Source organism: Myotis daubentonii, chromosome 21, assembly GCF_963259705.1.
Source record: "Myotis daubentonii chromosome 21, mMyoDau2.1, whole genome shotgun sequence".
Lineage (NCBI taxonomy): Eukaryota > Metazoa > Chordata > Mammalia > Chiroptera > Vespertilionidae > Myotis > Myotis daubentonii.
Window position 1 is genome coordinate 4,675,213 of NC_081860.1, and position 20,950 is coordinate 4,696,162.

Sequence of the window (20,950 nt, forward strand, 5' to 3'; positions counted from 1 at the left end):
AGAACCTGACTAGAACCTGGCTGGAGAACCTGGACAGAACCTGGCTGAAGAACCTAGCGAGGGAACATGGCTACAGAACCTGGCTGGAGAACCTGGAGAACCTAGCAAGAGAACATGGGTACAGAACCTCGCTGGATCTCCGAAGCAGAACCTCTCTGGAGATCCAGACCAGAACTTGGCTGGAGATCCTGGCTGGAGATCCTGACTAGGCTGCTTATCAACTGAACGCTGTCTCCGTGTCCTTCCTTCTTCGCCGACTCCGTCCACACCTTTGGGGACCCCTGGACCTGCTGGGGTTGGACCCCAGCACTGTGGCACTGTCTAGGTGGCCCCAACTGTTTGTTTCTGTGTGTGTGTGTGTGTGTGTGTGTGTGTGTGTGTGTGTGTGTGTGTGTGTGTGTGTTTCCCCTCCAGGTATTGCCTATGTCTACAGTGTGGGTCTATATGAGCCTGGACCTAAGTCCGGCACCTGAGTGCCCAGAAGAGGCCAGGGGTGTTTTCTACCTGCAGGTTTCTGTGCTCCTGTTATCTGTATATTTCTCTCTGAGTCTGTGCACCCCAACCACTGACAAGTCATAGTGAATCTCCGGAGAGGTGATGTAGAGGACTACCTGTTTTTCTTCCCCACCACCAGTTGAGCCCCTTATTCTCCTGCTCGTCCAGGCATCTGGTGTCCCTCTGGAGGTCCCATCTCAGGTATGAATTAAGCACAGGGCCAGTTCATAGAATCTCAGGCTGTAGCAAGGTGGGGAATTGGGGCAGACTATGATGACAGACAGGAGATATAGAGCGTGGATTGGAAATGTTTGTGAAAGACTGTGCCTTCTTGGAGTAGCTGGATGATCCAGGATCTTTGGAAAGGAATGTAAAGATGGGTGCATGTGGGGTAAAGCTGAGGGGAAGACTTCTAGGCTCCTAAATCCCCACTAATAATGAGGAACTGGACATCCCTGGAGAGGGTGTCCCTTGCCCATGTGAAAGCTAAGCTGAAAACTAATAGAGGAAGGTTTCTGGGTCTACTCAGAGCATCACTCCTGGACCTCTAGGTTCTAGTTATCTACAGGCGGTGCACGGCCACATGGGACCTGGAGGGAGAACTGGCTTTACTCACTCAGTTGCCTAAAGTTATGTTGGAATCCCTCAGAAACAGCTTCTACTAAGATAAGGTAATTTTTACCACTCAAAGTCTAACCTAAGTTATGGAAATGAAGGGATGACTGTATTAAGAAACCATCATATTTTAGTGGTTAAATGAAAGCAAGGAGGGGATCATGACTATGACAATAATTATGTGGGGTTTTTCTGAGATCAGTGATAGTGATTCTGTTAGCCTCCCAGGTAAAAGAAGACACATTGACTGCATTCAAGTGATTCTCTGATAACTGTTCTAGAGAGACTGCTCTGGATTTAATACTCTGTTCTTGAAAATTCAATACCTTAATTATTACATTTTTCTTTTTTAATCCTCAGCTGAGAAACAGGGAGAGAAATAAGTAAACATTAATGGGAGAGGAACATGGATCAGTTGCCTTTCATACATGCCCCAACCAGGGATCAAATCCACAATCTATTGTGTGTGGGGGGGGGGGGGAGGTGCATTATGAGATGATTCTCCAACCCACTGTACTACCTCGTAAAGACAGCATCTCAGTTCTTAATGTTGCCTTCAAAACACTGTATTAGTATGGCTCAGCATTAAGGGGAGTGTTGCTTTGCTTGTCAGTGTTGGTTGTATGTGTGAATTTGCTGCCCCTTTGAGTGTCCCTGATTGTATCTGTGTTTTTTATTTTCTTTGTGTCTGTCTACTGTGTCCACGTATGTCCCTTCTGGTGTGTGCCTGTGTGTGTCCATTGTGTGTCTGGGTGTGCATCCTGACGCTGTCTTGTTCCCATGTGCTCTTATCTGTGTGTATTTGTGGATTCCCCTCAAAGTGATGTCTGAGTCTATAGTCTGGGTCTGTGTGAGCCGGCCACAAGCCCTGCACCTGAGAGCCCATCTTTGCCTGGGGGTGTTCTGTACCCGTGCATTTCTGTGCTTATGATGTCTGCATGTTCCCTGTGAGATTGTATGTGTGCACCCCAGCAACAGGCAAATGCATAGGCAATCTCCACAGGGGTGATTTAGAGGACAATATGTCCTTCTCTGCTCCGCAGGCTGAGCCCCTTCTCTTCCAAGCCACTGTTATACCCCTTTGGGTCCCATCTCAGGTTCATGGATGGATGAAGTGAAGGGTCATAGAACTGCAGGCTGAGCGAAGTTGGAGAACTGGGAAAGACTGGTGGCAGAATGGAAGAATAGAGTGTGGAGGCACTGTGTTTGGCGGACTCTAAGCCTTTGAGGGGGATCTGGAAGATCCTGAATCCCTGAAAAGGAATCACTGGATGGCTGCATATGGGGGAAAGCTGATGGGTGAAGAATCCTAGGACCCTAAATCCCCCTTAGGAATGAGGACCTGGATACCCCTGGAGAGGGCTGGGATATTCAGGTGGTCCTCCTGGTACCTGAAGAGAAGGTCAAGCCATTGCCCATGTGTAAGCTATTCTGACACCTAATAAGGAAGGTGCCTGGGGTTGCTCGGAGCATCACTTTATGACCTCTGGACTCTCATCATTTACTGGGTGAGCTTGGACACTCAGGAACATTGAGACAAGGAGGGAAAATTAGGCCCAGTGCTCCCTCCAATGGGGATGAAGAGAACAATGGAGGGACCACATTTAGCACAGGTTCAGGCACAAATGAATGGGAACCTAAGACCAACATTGATGTTAATGTCAGCATTTTTACATTCAGCCCCACCTGATGGAGCCCTCACCTGAGCTATGCAAATGATAGAGACTTGGAGACAGAGTAGTGACTGATATTAATTTCAAAGTACATACATGCTGAAATGCGTGCAGTCCTGTACCTTCCAATAAACATTCTTAACATATGGATCTTCACCTCGAACATAGTGGGGGAACTGAGACAGCTAGGGATTTCTTAAAGGTCAGAAGTGGGCTCTGAGTTCATGGCCAATGACTTCTGACCAAATTCCTCTTATTGAAGTTCACTCCTTTGAATCTAGATAGTGGTGGTTGTGGGCAGCTCTGGGACAAAATACACCTGGATGAGGGGAAAGTGAACCATCTGAACTAATTTCCACTGTCATTTCCTACCAATCTTCACTGCTCTTCTTCGCCCATACACAGCCCCAAAAGAGGCTGGCCCCATGTAGTCACATGAATGTGGCCATCAAGTATGTCAGACTTCCCTACTGACCACGTGAATTTGCTGCAGTCCTGTGAAGTGCTTTGACCAATGATATGTGCTGAGCGTGAAGCCTGTCATTGCTAACAGAAAAGTCTGGAAGCACTGAGACTTGCCACCATCTCTGTACATCTCTGATATATCCAGGAGGTGTGCATATGGTGGCTTCTCTTTATACAAGTCCCAGGAGAATCAGGGAGATCACGTGGCATGAACAAGAAAGATACCTTCTTTAATATAAAAACCAATAAACCTTTGGGTCTGTTTGTAATTTATAATAACATCTAGCCAATCCTAATAGTTACAGAGCCTAACAGTAGAAGCCAGAACTCTGTTGTTAGAGACACATGGGTTTGTCTTCCAGCCCTGCCTTTTATTAACTCTATAATCATGCAATTTATGTTGAAATAATTCATGTAAAGCATTGAATCCAGGGCTTGGCACGTGTAGTAAACATTCAGTAACTCTTAGCTCCTTAGTTTCACAATGTGTAATGACTGCAAACATGCAGACAATGTAGGAAAGGTCAACTTGTTGGCCGTGTACCCTTTACAATTTTGTTTTTAAACAACTAGGATAGGATTATGTACATTTTCTCCTATCCTGATTTTTCTATTAATAATAGGATGTTTTGATAAAAATAAAATATCTGATGGCTGGAGTGGGTCTGTTGGTTGAGTGTAGTCCCATGCACAGAAAGGTTGCCAGTTAGATTCCTTGTGAGGCACAAGCCAAGTTTTCTGGGTGTAAGCCTAGTGGGTGGGGGCCATGCAGAAGGCACCAATCAGTGATTTTCTCTTTTTACTTTCCTTCATTCTCTCTATAAAAATCAAATAAAAAAATTTAAAAACAATATATCCATTTAGATTTGTGGTCTTCGGGAATAATTGAAATAATACTTTTCACCTCAGGGAGCATTCTGAACTTCATGAAATCTAAAATTACATCTCAAAACAAGAGATCAGTTGCAGACAACACTTTCATGCAACCTGTGACCAGCCCCCAAATCCTAAATTTGTCATTTTCCAGCACCACCAGGGGTCCCCAACACCAGTATTTGTGATGATCAGTCAGTGATTGAGAGCTTAATTCCACCTGTTGGGCCTGGAAAAGTAAGTTACCCAAAGTGCACCGTGCCTAATTATGGCTGCATTTAGCCCATTAAAGTCCAGGCCAGTGGTCTTATCCAGTGCTGATTGGTTTAGGTGTTGCTTCCAGGTGCTCACTTTGACCTTTTTGTCTGTTAACCTATAGGCTCCAGCGCTGGGTCACAACTAGGACCAGGCTTCAGAGGCACTGTCCCCATGGGGCAGTGGTTTGTGTGAAGCTTGTTGAGCAGCAACAGTCAGCATTGAGGGCTGTGTGCCTCCCAGACTCCGTTTTGCTTGAAGACTTCTACTCAGCCTCACTCCATTTACCCTCCATCCTTGCATGCCTATGCCTGTCAGACCCAGGTCACTGAGTCCAGAACAGTGAGTCACTTGTGTGTGATACATGGTGTGATGTGTGAAAGAGGGTGATAGGCTGCAATGCCACCCTGTAAGATTTTGGTTGGTGTGGCTGAGCTGGGAGGACTTGAGAATCCTGGTCTTGTTTTGTATCTAAAGGCAACAGAGAAGACGAGGCAAAGTATTTGGTGAGAAGTTTCAGTTTAATTTTCAGGATGGTGGAGAATAAAAGAGGGACATTGTCTGAAATAGGGTTTTAAACTCTTCCCAACTGCTGGGAATGAACCTAGAAGCGAGAGGATCCCAGTTGGGGACAGGAAGCAGAAGTCCCTTGAAAGTTAGCCAACTAGGCAAGATTGTGCCCTTAGGACTGAGGCCCTGACATAATGCGGTCATCTCCAGGGGCTGGGGAAAGATACTGACAGGCAGAGCCCATGGATCCTCGTGGTGGTTGCCAAGTTCTCAATAGACCTTTAGTTTCCACAGATTGCTGCAAATGAAGAATCGCCTGGGGTACTGATTTGTGGAGCTTATTTCAGGGCCTCACACAATGTGGCCTCTGAGATAGTGGAGTCCTGGGACTGTCCTGCCACTCTTCCAGCCCTTGGGCCTGGGAACCTTTAAAAGACACTCAACTCAGAATCCAAAGTTCAGGTCTACAGTTGTATGTATGATGTGCTCCCTGATTTTGGCAATGTGGGAGTTCCTCCCAGAACATGTAAACCAGGGGTCCTCAAACTTTTTAAACAGGGGGTCAGTTTACTGTCCCTCAGACCATTGGAGGGCTGGACTATAGTTAAAAAAAAAAAAAACTATACCAGAGGAACCAAGATGGCGGCATAGGTTAACGCCGGAGATTGCTGCCTTGAACAACCAAATCAAAACACACCTAAAAGACGGAACGGACATCATCCAGAACCATAGGAAGCCTGGCTGAGTGGAAATTCTACAACTAGGAGGAAAGAGAATATCATACCCAGACTCAGAGGAGGCGCAGTGCTGAAGTGAAATACTCAGGTACGGAGTGCGCGCGGAGCGGGCTGGCGGCGGAGGGCACGGTTGGTGCTTTCAATCGGGAGGGAGTCTCAGATTCTGAGCTCCAGATCCGGGCGAGTCTCTAGTGACCCAGACTCAAACGGGAGAAGCGGGACTGTCTGGCTTCAGTTGGAACTCGAAGGCAGCTTTCTCTCCGAGGTTTGCAGCGGTTGCTGGGACTCTGTGAGGCAGAGCCCCTAGGGATGGAACTGAGAGCCGCCATAACTGCTCTCTCCGGCCCACCCTGTTGATCACGAGCCCGAGCGACCCACCCGCCCCACCAAGCCCTGCACAGAGCCATTTGCCAGATAGCCTCAGGCAAAGCCTAGATTAGCACCACCCTAGAGGACAGAAGTTTTCCCACTGCAGACACAGCTGATTCTCACAGCCAGCTGGCCTGGAGGTCAAATCCCCCTAGTATTAACTACAACAATCAAGGCTTAACTACAGGAGGACTGCACACAAAGACCACTAGGGGGTGCACCAAGAAAGCATAAAAAATGCGGAGACAAAGAAATAGGACAAAACTGTCAATGGAGGATATTCAGTTCAGAACCACACTTTTAAGATATTTCAATAATTTTCTGGAAACTGCCAGAGGGCAGCAGTCAAGGGCACGCACAGCTGTGACCTGTAAGGGCCAAGGGCATGGACACTGTTGACTGTTCCAGACTCGGGAAGTTATCAAGTCCCCTGTTCTTGTTTGCTGGTTATAGAGGAGCACATCCCCAAAACAATGGGGCAGAATTGCTATAACAGGTGGTAAGAGCTCAGCCAGAAATGTGATGCCAGGGTGGTCACTGGGGCTTCCCTGAGAAATTCTGGGAAGGGGTGGCATATGGGGCATATTTCCTCTGAGCACAGCTCTTTATATATGAAAAAGTAAACATTCACCTATATTGCAACAGTTTTATAAGCAAAACATACATCTATATAAAGAACATTTATCAGAATCACCTGATCTCAGTGGAAGTCTGTCTTCTTTCACCTAAGAGGCTAATAGAATCAAGACCACAAATTTCAGAATAAACCCACACAATGTATGTCATAGTTATGATCCCCTAATTGCTTTTATTTAAGAAAAGAGATCCCCAATATTTTCTGAGTAATGTGTTTATTTTATTTTTAACTTAGGTTAGTCTTTGAGTGATAAAAATTGACTTTCCCTTGGGAGAAGGTGATTCTGAGGGATTCCAACATAACTTTGGAAACTGGAGGGTGTAGAGCCCCTGAGGAACTAGAAACTGTGCTTCCCTAGAGAAACCCTCATTTCTACTGTCTAAAAACACTAAGCAGGAAGTATGAGTCAGTCAACATGCAGTCTTTATTTTTCTTTTATCCTCCCTCACTCTAGGATAAACTTTTCCCTCATTGACTTCTAGAGAAAGTGGAATGCTGGGAGAAGAGAGAGAGAAAGAGAGAGAGGAGAGGGAGAGAGAGAGAGAGAGAGAGGAGCCACATCAATTGGTTGCCACCAACTCATGCTCTGCACTGGGGTTAGCAATAACCCCCCAACAGAGGTCTGTGCCCTTGACTTGGAATGGAAACAAAGACCATTGGCTCCTTGAGCAAAAGCCCTAACCAGTGGGGGAACTGGCCAGGTCTTGCAGTCTTTCTAAAAACAGAGGCATCCCCTGGAGACCTCTTGGAGGATGATGTTGCTTTTCTAAAGATGATTTCTTCAGACGTATTTTAAATGTCGAAGGCTCCTCATTATCTCAAATATTATTTCTTCTGTTCCATATCTTGCTCCATTATTGTGAACTTTTGCCAGATTTTCTGAATTACTGTGGATGCTTACCATCTATACTGTCTCCCTGTAAATATCTATATTTGTCATTTCCCTCTGGAGAACTATCTTTGTGGTGAATATACTAAAGTACATTACAGATACACTTTTTTTAAAAAATATATATTTTATTGTTTTTTTACAGAGGAAGGGAGGGAGATAGAGAGCTAGAAACATCGATGAGAGAGAAACATCAATCAGCTGCCTCCTGCACACCCCCTACTGGGGATGTGCCCGCAACCAAGGTACATGCCCTTGACCAGAATCGAACCCAGGACCCTTCAGTCCGCAGGCCGATGCTCTATCCACTGAGCCAAACTGGTCAGGGCCCAGATACACTTTTAAGCAAAAGTGTAAGCCACTGACTTTTTATTTGCATTCAGTTCTGTAAATTTCCCTCTGGTACAGATGTTGCTAAAGAGTCACAAATCTACCCTTCTGAGGGCAGCCTAGGCCTGAAGGCAAACTGTGAGGCTGAGGAGAAGGTCAAGTTCGTCCACATGGGCCCATGGAACAGCCATGACCCCACGCTCTGATCCTTGTCATCCAAAGCAACTATCTTCACATTCCTGGTCAAAGAACATGAATGGGTTGTAGGCTCCATGACAATAGGGAACATGCAGGAGTCAGCCTACCAATGATTCTCTCTCATCATTTATGTTTCTATCTCTCTCTCTCCCTAGACTCTCTGAAATCAATAAAAATACTTTTGAATGTATTTTTAAAATCAATTTTATGTAAATCAAAGTTGAAAGAAATGTTTAAAACTTGCCATTTCCCAATTATTTTAATATTTTATTATGAATGTTATTGAAAGTTATTTGTTGTTACCGCATAAGCATGTTGAAAATATAATAACTTTCTACTGAAATGTCTTATCATATCCATGTTCAATGCCATCATTTTGACAGTTTTAAACTAACCACAATGAGAGTATTTATAACAGGGAAATTAACAAGTATTACAAACCCATGCTTTACTTAATGTATTATTCAATGCAAAGACTTATAAAAGAGTGGTGGAGAATGTTAACATTGCAGATAAAATCTGTAAGTATATGGTACATGTGGGTTTAAATAGTACATAGAATAAAAATTGAAAAAAAACCTTCAATTTTCCTTCCAGTATTCAAAACCCATAGTTCCATATAGCAAAGAAGTCACTTAAGTTATTGCAGAATGAGTGAAATTCAGATATCTGTCTTAGATTTGGAATTGTCCTCGTATTGGTTAAAATAATAAATTTATTTAAATATAGTCAAAAAAAATTTTGAGCCAACATTTTAACAAAGGAGATAAATACAGTTTAAATAAATGTATGAAAAATGTTCAACATGAAAAATTCTCAGGGAAATGGAATTAAAACAAAATCCAGTTAATGTTATATGCAATTCCAGGCCTACTATTTAAAAATATTAACCATGGCATGTGCTGGCAGGGTTGAAGAAAATCTGGAATTTTTATACACAGTGTGTGGGTGGGAAGGCAAAGTCAATGACCATTGTAGATCACAGTTCTGCATATGTTAAAATGTGAAACATTCACCTACACTACAACTGTCTGACTAGTAAAAATATAACAGTAAAGATGAACTGAACCCAAAGTTTCTAACAGATTTATTTATAATACCCCAAACCTATAAATAACCAATCTTGTAGACATATCAATAAATAAAGTTGTTATGCATATAATCAATACTACTCAGGAAAAAAACAAATTCAATATTCACATAAGCATTTGCGTTGAATCTCAAAATAGCTATGTAGCATCAAGAAACCAGTATTTGTTATAGAGCACACACCTCATAGTGCCTATAAAATTATGAAAAATATGAATGATTCTACTGTAAAGGAAGGAAAATCAGTGATTGCATGTAAGGCTGGGAAATTCATAAACAGAGATTATAAAAGGGCAGGAGGAAAATGTAGAGTGTGGGAAGTGCAGGTTTAGAGTTGTGAAATATGATAAGTAATAAATAATAACACAGGAATAAAATCAGCTCCCAGAAGTGTGCCTCAGTTAGGGGGGTGGTGTCATCCAGTACACTGAAATGTCCTGGTTCAATTCCAGGTCAGTGCACAGTCCCACCTGGGTCTCCAGTAGAGGGTGTGCAGGAGGGAGTGATGGACGTTTCTCTCTCTCCCTCTGCCTTCCTCTCTTCCTGAAATACATAAATAAAAGTATTTAAAAATATGTTTTAAAAGAGCAAACTTGGAGAAACCAAGATGGTGGCATAGGTTAACGCCGGAGTTTGCTGCCTCGAACAACCAATTCAAAAATACAACAAAAAGAAGGAACGGACATCATCCAGAACAACAGGAAGGCTGGCTGAGTGGAAGCTCTACAATTAGGAGGAAAAAGAAAAGCATACCAAGACTCAGAGGAGGTGCAGTGCTGAAGTAAAATACTAAGGTGCAGAGTGCATGCGGAGTAGGCTGGTGGCTGAGGGCGCAGTTGCCCGTTTCAATCAGGAGGGAGTCTCAGACTCTGGGCTCCAAATCCAGGCAAGTCTCTAGTGACCCATTACTCAAACGGGACTGTCTGGCTTCGGTCGGAACTCGAAGGCAGCTTTCTCTCCGAGGTTTGCAGCGGTTGCTGGGACTCTGAGAGGCAGAGCCCCTGGGGATGGGACTGAGAGCAGCCATAACTGCTCGCTTCGCCCACCCTGTAGATCCCCTGGGACCTGCCCTGCCCAAGCCCTGCACAGAGGCATTTGCAGGATAGCCTCAGGCAAAGACTAGATTAGCCCCGCCCTAGAGATCTAGCACAGAAGTTCTCCCACTGCAGACACAGCTGATTCTCACAGCCAGTTGGCCTGGAGGTCAAATCCCCCTAGTATTATCTACAGCAATCAAAGCTTAACTACAACAAGATTGCGCACAAAGACCACAAGGGGGTACACCAAGAAAGCATAAAAAATGCCGAGACAAAGAAACATGGCAGAAATGGAGGATATAGAGCTCAAAACCACACTTTTAAGGTATTTCAATAATTTTCTGGAAACTGCCGATAAACTTAATGAGATCCTCAAGAAATCTAATGAGACCCTCAATGTTATGATAAAGAACCAACTAGAAATTAAACATACACGGACTGAAATAAAGAATATTATACAGACTCCCAACAGCAGACCAGAGGACCACAAGAATCAAGGCAAAGATTTGAAATGCGAAGAAGCTAAAAACACCCAACCGGAAAAGCAAAATGAAAAAAGAATCCGAAAATATGAAGATAGTGTAAGGAGCCTCTGGGCCAGCTTCAAGCGTACCAACATCAGAATTATAGGGGTGCCAGAAGAGAGAGACCAAGATATTGAAAACCTATTTGAAGAAATCATGACAGAAAACTTCCCCTACCTAGTGAAAGAAATAGACTTCCAAGTCCAGGAAGCATAGAGAACCCCAAACAAAAGGAATCCAAAGAGGACCACACCAACACACATCATAATTAAAATGCCAAGAGCAAAAGACAAAGAGAGACTCTTAAAAGCAGCAAGAGAAAGAAACTCAGTTACCTACAAGGGAGTACCCATACGACTATCAGCTGATTTCTCAACAGAAACTTTGCAGGCCAGAAGGGAGTGGCAAGAAATATTCAAAGTGATGAATACCAAGAACCTACAACCAAGATTACTTTATCCAGCAAAGCTATCATTCAGAATTGAAGGTCAGATAAAGAGCTTCACAGATAAGGAAAAACTAAAGGAGTTCATCACCACCAAACCAGGATTATATGAAATGCTGAAAGGTATCCTTTAAGAAGAGGAAGAAGAAAAAAAAGGTAAAGATAAAAATTATGAACAATAAATATGCATCTATCAACAAGTGAATCTAAGAATCAAGTGAATAAATAATCTGATGAACAGAATGAACTGGTGATTATAATAGAATCAGGGACACAGAAAGGGAATGGACTGACTATTCTTGGTGGGAAAAGGGGTGTGGGAGATGCGGGAAGAGACTGGACAAAAATCGTGCACCTATGGATGAGGACAGTGAGTGGGGAGTGAGGGCAGAGGGTGGGGTGGGAACTGGGAGGAGGGGAGTTATGGGGGAAAAAAAGAGGAACAAATGTAATAATCTGAACAATAAAGATTTAATTAAAAAAATAAAAGAGGGGAGAACCAAGATGGCGGCATAGGTTAACGCCGGAGTTTGCTGCTTTGAACAACTACTTCAAAAGTGAAACTAAAACACGGAACGGACATCACCCAGAACCACAGGAACACTGGCTGAGTGGAAGTCCTACAACTAGGAGGAAAGAGAAACGCACACGGACACTCAGAGGAGGCGCAGTGGTGAAGTCAAATTCTGAGGTGCGGAGTGTGCGGAGCGGGCTGGCGGCGGAGGGCGCGGTTTTTGTTCTCAATCGGGAGGGAGTCGCAGACTCTGAGCACCAGATCCGGGCGAGTCTTTAGGGACCCAGACTCAAACGGGAGAAGCGGGACTGTCTGGCTTCGGTCAGAGCGAGTGCAGCTTTCTCTCCGAGCTTTGCAGTGGGTGCTGGGACTCAGAGAGGCAGAGCCCCTGGGGACAGGACTGAGAGCCGCCATAACTGCTCTCTCCGGCCCACCCTGTTGATCCTGTGCGACCTGCCCTACCCAAGCCCTGCACAGAGGCATTTGCCGGATAGCCTCAGGCAAAGGCTAGATTAGCACCTCCCTAGAGGACAGAAGTTCTCTCACTGCTGACACAGCTGATTCTCATAGCCACTTGGCCTGGAGGTCAAACCCTCCCTGGAATTAGCTACAACAATCAAGATTTAACTATAAGACTTCGAACAAAGACCACTAGGGGGTACACCAAGGAAGCATAACAAAATGCGGAGACAAAGAAACAGGACAAAATTGTCAAAGGAAGATATAGAGTTCAGAACCACACTTTTAAGGTCTCTCAAGAACTGTTTAGAAGCTGTCGATAAACTTAATGAGATCTACACGAAAACTAATAAGACCCTCGATCTTATATTGGGGAACCAACGAGAAATTAAGCATACACGGACTGAAATAACGAATATTATACAGACGCCCGACAGCAGACCAGAGGAGCACAAGAATCAAGTCAATGATTTGAAATGCGAGGAAGCAAAAAACATCCAACCGGAAAAGCAAAATGAAAAAAGAATCCAAAAATGCGAGGATAGTGTAAGGAGCCTCTGGGACAGCTTCAAGCGTACCAACATCAGAATTATAGGGGTGCCAGAAGATGAGAGAGAGCAAGATATTGAAAACCAATTTGAAGAAATAATGACAGAAAACTTCCCCCACCTGGTGAAAGAAATGGACTTACAGGTCCAAGAAGCGCGGAGAACCCCAAACAAAAGGAATCCAAAGAGGACCACACCAAGACACATCATAATTAAAATGCCAAGAGCAAAAGATAAAGAGAGAATCTTAAAAACAGCAAGAGAAAGAAACTCAGTTACCTACAAGGGAATACCCATACGACTGTCAGCTGATTTCTCAACAGAAACTTTGCAGGCCAGAAGGGAGTGGCAAGAAATATTCAAAGTGATGAATACCAAGAACCTACAACCAAGATTACTTTATCCAGCAAAGCTATCATTCAGAATTGAAGGTCAGATAAAGAGCTTCACAGATAAGGAAAAGCTAAAGGAGTTCATCACCACCAAACCAGGATTATATGAAATGCTGAAAGGTATCCTTTAAGAAGAAGAAGAGGAAGAAAAAGGTAAAGATACAAATTATGAACAACAAATATGCATCTATCAACAAGTGAATCTAAGAATCAAGTGAATTAATAATCTGATGAACAGAATGAACTGTTGATTATAATAGAATCAGGGACATAGAAAGGGAATGGACTGACTATTCTTGGGAGGGAAAGGGGTGTGGGAGATGTGGGAAGAGACTGGACAAAAATCGTGCACCTATGGATGAGGACAGTGGGTGGGGAGTGAGGGCGGAGGGTGGGGCGGGAACTGGGAGGAGGGGAGTTATGGGGGGGGAAAAAAGAGGAACAAATGTAATAATCTGAACAATAAAGATTTCATTAAAAAAAATAAAAATAAAAAAAATAAAAGAGCAAACTCTGTGGTTTGTGTACTCACAACTGTAAGTCTACTTTTGCCACACCTTGTTTATGAGTGACACGATACATTATTTCATATGTGATGGTTTCACAGCTTTATTTCTATGTCAAGGCTCAACAATAGTACACATTAGAAAAGTGCACTTCCTTGGATGTCTGTTCTCATTTCCTGGGAGAAACAGCTTTGTCTCAGTGACAGCAAATATTGACAAGCAGTGAAGGCGATTGCCATCCTAATCAGCAGAAATGCTGATGGGCTACAAAAGTCACATCCTGGGTCTGATTACAGGATTATCCTTCCTCCAGCCTGAGTTCTTACAAATTGAGAAATGACCTTGAGGTGAACACCATAGAGAGACAGGGGAATCCACAAAACCATGATGCATCTTCCCTGCCAATGACTTCAGCTACAGGAAAAACTTTTGGAGGTGCTGAGAATGTCTGTACACAAAGCTCACACAAGTCACAGGCTCAGGAACATCACTGCATTTACGTCAGAAGAGACACTTGCCATTTAATTTACTGCAGTGTCTCCCATCCCTATGAATACAGTAGTTTAACCTCATAGTCTTACAACAAATGTCACAAGACTATGAAATTTCATATTTCATGGCATGTGGCTCCTTTGCAGTATGTGGAGAGGAGCTCCCCTCCACATTGCTGAGGCTTATATCACACATACTATGAACAGAGACCGTAATTCGGATTGTTCACGAAGGACAGCAAAGGTCTCCTCTTCTGGGTGACCATTGACCTCACCAATAACCAAGGTACTGGGATGCAAATTACAACCACGAAGTCATGCCATCTTTCCTTCAAGGCCTTTGACAGCAATGCAAAATAAGCTGTATATTGCACCCTGTGCCCAACGCAGGAAGCAACACCAGGCTGGTGAACAGGAGATGAGATGTAAAGGCGAATCATGGGTCAACAGGCCAACAGAGGCCAAAGGGCTGGCCTGTGAAGGACCAGGGGCAGGAGCAACAAACTGGGGTGAACCTGGTCTGCAGTCAGAACCCTCTCCTCCCCAAGGCGGTTCACAAAGCAGCTCCTGCATTTCTGAACAAGAAATTGAGAGACAGGTTTTGACCAAAAAAATAAGAAATTTAAAACTTTGTGAATCGATGTGGGATGTCCTAAAGAGGATTAAGATATCATATGTATGTACATGTTAATGAATCAGGTTCATTACAAATATAAAATATATGAAATCAGAAAAGAGCTCTTTGCTCAGAAATTCACTTAGCAAGTGTGTGCTGTCTACCTGGGTCTCAGGGGCGGGGCCTTCAAAGGTCACCTTTCAGGTGCTGAGCGGGGCTGAGAGACAGATGGGTGAACAAGAACCAAGCCAACACTTTATTTCAGAAGATAGGAAGAGCCATGAAGAAAACAGACTGAGCTTATATGACTAGGGAGCCACAGGGACACAAGGGATTTCTACTGGTGCCCTGACCAATGACCTTAAACGCAGTGGTTCACAGGACAAAGTGTGGGATCCCAGGTGCTGTGGGTCAGAAACCTGAGGCGGTTCATTGGGTTGCCCTCCTCCCAGGAGGCCTCAGGGGGCCTGCTCATGGGGAGGTGGCAGAATCCATTCTTTTTTTTTTAAATATATTTTATTGATTTTTTTACAGAGAGGAAGGGAGAGAGATAGAGTTAGAAACATCGATGAGAGAGAAACATCGATCAGCTGCCTCCCGCACATCTCCCATTGGGGATGTGCCCGCAACCCAGGTACATGCCCTTGACCGGAATTGAACCTGGGACCTTTCAGTCCGCAGGCCGACGCTCTATCCACTGAGCCAAACCGGTTTCGGCAGAATCCATTCTTATGGGACAGTTCCCTTCTGTGTCCCTGCCAATGTCACTCCCAGCTTCCTGGGGGCTCCCAAAAATGTTGGCCTTTGACCCCTTCCTCCAGCCTCAAAGCCAGCAACTCAAGTGGAGTCCCTCCCTGGCTTCTCTGACCCACCCTCCCACCCAGTTTTCACTTTCAAGAACACCTGGTCACTGAGGGCCAGGACCTCAGGGTGAGCCACACCTCCTGTGCTTTCTGTAGAGGCCTGAGGTGTGTTGGTGTTAATGTTTATTCACTAATTTTAAACAACAACAAAAGAAAACTGGAGAGGTTGGCCCACATGACTGACCTGGCAGGGTTCCTAGGTTACGTCTATGATCTGTCTTACCTTTACTTTTTTTAATTGTTTTATTGCTTGAAGTATTACAAAGAGTATTACATATGTATCCTTTTTTTCCCCGCCATTAACAATCCCCTGGCCTCCCCTACCCCCCAGTGTCTTATGTCCATTGGTTATGCTTATATGCATGCATACAAGTCCTTCAGTTGATCTCTTACCCCCCAACTCCGGTTGATCTCTTACCTCCCCCCCCCACCCCACCCCCGTGCCTCAACCCTCCCCAGCTTTCCCGCTGTAGTTTGACAGTCTGTTCGAGGCAGCTCTGCCTCTGTATCTATTTTTGTTCATAAGTTTATAATGGTCTTTATTATCCATGAGTGAGTGAGATCATCTGGTGTTTTTCCTTCATTGACTAGCTTATGTCACTTAGCATAATGCTCTCCAGTTCGATCCATGCCATTGCAAATGGGAAGAGTTCCTTCTTTTTTACAGCAGCATAGTATTCTATTGTGTAGATGTACCACAGTTTTCTAATCCATTCATCTACTGATGGGCACTTAGGCTGTTTCCAGATCTTAGCTATGGTGAATTGTGCTGCTTATGAACATACGGGTGCATGTATCCTTTCTGATTGGTGTTTCTGGTTTCTTGGGATATATTCCTAGAAGTGGGATCACAGGGTCAAATGGGAGTTCCATTTTTAGTTTTTTTGAGGAAACTCCATACTGTCTTCCATAGTGGCTGCACCAGTCTGCATTCCCACCAGCAGTGCACGAGTGTTCTTTTTCTCCACATTCTCTCCAGCACTTGTCGTTTGTGGATTTGTTGATGATAGCCATTCAGACAGGTGTGAGATGGTACCTCATTGTTTTGATTTGCAGCTCTCAGATAATTAGTGACTTTGAGCAAGTTTTCATATGTCTCTTGGCTTTCTGAATGTCCTCTTTTGAAAGGTGTCTATTTAGGTCCTTTGCCCATTTTTTGATTGGATTGTATATCTTCCTTTTGTTAAGTTGTATGAGTTCCCTATAAATTTTGGAGATGAGGCCCTTATCAGATATAACATTGGAATGAGTGAAATTCAAACATATGTCTTGGATGCTACACAGTCCTCTTTCAAGTTAAAATAATGAATTTATTTAAACAATTTGAAAGAGATTACAAGCTGACTTTTTAAACAAAGAAGATAAAGACAGTGTAAATAATGTGTGAAAAACTGTTCACTATAAAAAATTCTTAGGTACATAGAATTAAAACAAAAGTGAGTTAACACTAGACTCAATTCTGGGTGCCCTTTAAAAAGATTAACCATTGCATGTGCTGGCAGAGTTGCATAAAACTGGATTTATTTTATACTGTGGCTTTGTGGAAGGCAAAAACAATGACCATTTTGGGTCACATTTCTGCATATCTTAATGTGTTTTACATTTACCCACACAAGAAGAGTTTGATTAAGTAAAACATATACATAAATAGAGATAATTGAACACAAATATTCCCAGAAGACTTACTTATAATACTCCAAACCTGAAAATAACCATAATCATAGACAGACCAACAGGCAAAGTCAAATTTCTCTCTGGCAATGATTTTTCTGAAGGGACTGCCCATCAGCCCTTCTGAAGGCAGTCTGGGGCTGGAGGCAAACTGTGAGGCCTCCTGAGGAGAAGGCCAAGTCCTGCCACAGCGCCCACAAGCCAGCCAGGACCCCCCTTTCTAATGTCAGTTTCCAAATCAGCCACAGTGACCTCCCTTCATCTCCCAAATGGGGGGGGGGGGGGGCATGCTCCCAACAGGCCTTCCAACTGGACTCTGCCACCCCTTCCCGGATTGTCTCAGGGAGGCCTCCACTCACCACCACTGGCTTCACCTTGTGCTTGAGCTCCTGTTGCCTGTCACAGCTGTCCTGTTCACTGTCTGTGGGCTGTCCTCCACTAGGACTCCAGCTCCTAAGGGAAGGGGACTCTTTATCTCCAGAGTCTGGGACAGTTGGGACAACAGTGTCCATGCCTTGGGTCCTTACAAGTCTCAGCTGTGCCTGCCCTTGGCTGCTGCCTCTACCCAGTCTGATTCCAATTCTCATTCCTAGAGCCTTCCCTCAACCCACCTTCTCAAGGACCCTGCCCCTCTCCAGCCCTGTCCCAGACCCCAACTTCTCTGCTCCTTCACCCACACACCCCAGCAGCACACTGTTCCCAGAGTTCAGGGTCCATCAACTCACTTCAGGAGCATGTCTCACCTTCAGTGGAACATCTCAGGCACAGCCAGGAGAGTGTAGAGGGGTGGGCTGTACAGGCAGTAGAGCAGTCCCAGTGCAGCAGGGTGGATGCTTACCCATGAAGGAAAGATCAGGGACACTTTCTCTCTCTAGATTGATAAATATCTGGAACCTCCTTTGGTGGCTAAACTTCAAGACACTGGTAACCCAGGACAGGACCACCTGCCTCCTGCAACCCCTCCTGCTGGGCAGATAGGGAATCAGCCTCTACAGAGACAGATCCCCTCCCTCCCTGGGCTGGGCAATGGCTGGAGCACTTCATTACAGTGGACTAGGTTGTCCTTGACTGGATTACAAGGTTTCTTGGAGCACATGCTGACTCCCAGGTCATGGCCCCCAGGAACTCCTGCAGCAGAGCTTGCTCCCTTTCCCACTCACCATGGCCCCAAAGAACAGAGCAGCCACCATCCTGGACTAGGACTAGGGAGGGCCTCAGAGCCACACACATGGCCCAGCACCAATTGTCCCTGGCAGCTTCCCTGGGTCCTTTCCTGCTCACAGCCTTGATATCTTAGAGGAATCTGGACACTTCAGCCCCCTGAATCTGAAATAGGTCAGTCTCAACAGCCAGGTGGAAGGTGCAGAGACCACAATGGCATGTTCACCCTTTGAAAAAAAAAAACCCAACAAAAAAACTAGGGTTCTCCCTCACCACCTTCTGTACAAATACATAAAAGCTAAATATTCCAAGTGTTAATGAGAGATGACACTGGTGACCTGCCAGCCCTGGTCCAGAACAATTCCACTTGGGATAGTATTCAGGGAAGGTAATAGTACAAACAACAATTGAAGGAGAGTCTTACAAGAACAGTCCATGGTTCATGTAAGTAAAGACCATAACCTGGCATGGAAAGTCACCCAGGAACTTTATCTAGAGGAAGGGTGCAGAGGTGGAAGCCATGGATCTAGATATAGTCAGCCTCCCAGGGAGAGAAACAGCAAGTGGGACCCATTAAGCTGTCTGTAAGATGCCTGGCTCCCAGACACATCTGCACTTTCTGAGGAAAATAGTGTTAAAGAAGTTTGTGGAGTGTATTCCTAAGGACTCTCCACACAGCTCAGCACTGGCATCCATAACACATTTCACATTAGAGTGAGGACAATTTGCAGAGCCTATGGTGTGGCTGTAGGAGGAAGAAAACAACAGCTGGGTCCCAAAATATTACTCTGGCCTTGGTTGGTCAGAGATCCTTGTATGGAGACCAATGGAGTTGGCTGGGAACCTGGAGTTTTTATCAGTCTGATTCCCCATAAAGCAGGGTGCACCAGTCCCTCTTCCAATAGTCACTGAGGCCACTTTGGGACTATTCAGACCCATAAGCTTGGCCTCTGACTTTGTTTCCTCTGTTAAGCTCAAAATGCAGGGTGTGGCAGGAGTATCTCCTGTCCTCAGCCTACTGGGAGGGGCTGGCTCTTCTGGGGAGAAATGGCAGCTTAGGTTTGGAAGGTAATAATGTCACACTTCTAGCAACATTTTCCAAGAAATCAGAAAAAACAAACAGAAAGGATATATGCTCCCCTATGTTCATAGCACAATTTACAATAGCTACGATTTGGAAACAGCCTAAATGCCCATGAGCAGAAGAGTGGATTAAAACACTGTGGTACATCTACACAGTGGAACTATGCTGCTGTAAAAAAGAAGGAAGTCTTACCATTTGCAACAGCATGAATGGACCTAGAGAGCATTATGCTAAGGGAAATAAGGCCGTCAGAGAAAGATAAATATCACATGATCTCCCTCATTTGTGAAATATAATGAACAACATAAATTGATGAACAAAGCCTTGACTTGTTTGGCTCAGTGGATAGAGCGTCAGCCTGCGGACTCAAGGGTCCCAGGTTCGAGTCTGGTCGGGGGCATGTACCTTGGTTGCAGGCACATACCCAGTAGGGAGTGTGCAGGAGGCAGCTGATCAATGTTTCTCTCTCATTGATGTTTCTGACTCTCCATCCCTCCGCCTTCCTCTCTGTAAGAAATCAATAAAATATATTTAAAAAATAAATAATAAATAAAAAATAAATTGATGAACAAAAATAGAGCCAGCATCACAGGAGCATTGAACAGACCATCCAAACTAAGAGGGAAGGCAGGGGAGGGGAAGGAGTAAAAGGTCAACCGAAGGACTTGTATGCCTGCATATGAGCATGATCAGTGGACATAGACAGCAAGGAGGTGAGGGCATGTGCTCAGGGGTAGAAGCATCCGGGGAGAGATCAATGGGGGGAACAGGAGACTTATGTAATAATTTAAAAAATAAAGAATTTAAACAATAAAAAAAAAGAATGTCCCAATGCAGGCCTCTTGGCCACGTCTCCCTGCCCTGCTTTCCTCCTAGCCTCTCCTCAGGCACCTCAAGTCTGTGCCTCTCTCCCTGCTCCAAAGCCCCGAGTGAGTGTCTGCAATAGAAAAGTCCTGTGTTCTGGGTTAAGAGCATAAAAACAAAGACAAAACCAAACCAAAACAATGAAACTGCTCTTTCCTCTCTCCCCAGCACCGCGCTGCTTGGGGAGCTCTTCATGGGGCAGCCTTTGGGGCTTTTGCCTTTGGTCCAGTTTCCCTGGCAGCCAGCTGCCCTGTGGCTTTCCTTTACACAGCTGGATGTTACCCACGTCGTGAAGGGACGCAGCTTTGTAGCAAAATAGCCTGCTCCTCCCCCTCTTGGCCCACTGGCTGGCTGTCCCTCTCAAGCTCACTTCCCATTTCTTGCCATTGTCCAAGTGTCCTCTGCCCTTCCTTGTTGTAAACTGTCTGCTCAGCTGCATCTAATGTGTTAATACCAGGCGGATGTTCTGCAATTTAGTTGTATTTCCAGTCTGGCTCAGGACAACATCCACTATACATCTGCCTATTCAGCCACAATTTATTTTATTTTTACCACTTTCTGATCTTTGCTGTTAAAACCAGCCAGAGTGACCCCCCTACAGCTCACAAATGCACAGGGCAGGCTCCCTGCAGGCTCCCAC

At 44.7% G+C, this 20,950-nt stretch overlaps 1 protein-coding gene across 1 annotated transcript in view; it reads left to right on the top strand.

Moving 5' to 3' along the window:
* LOC132222878 (zinc finger protein 551-like) overlaps positions 1–20,950 on the top strand; it is a 199,871-nt gene that overhangs the window by 31,147 nt on the left and 147,774 nt on the right. The window lies entirely within an intron of this gene.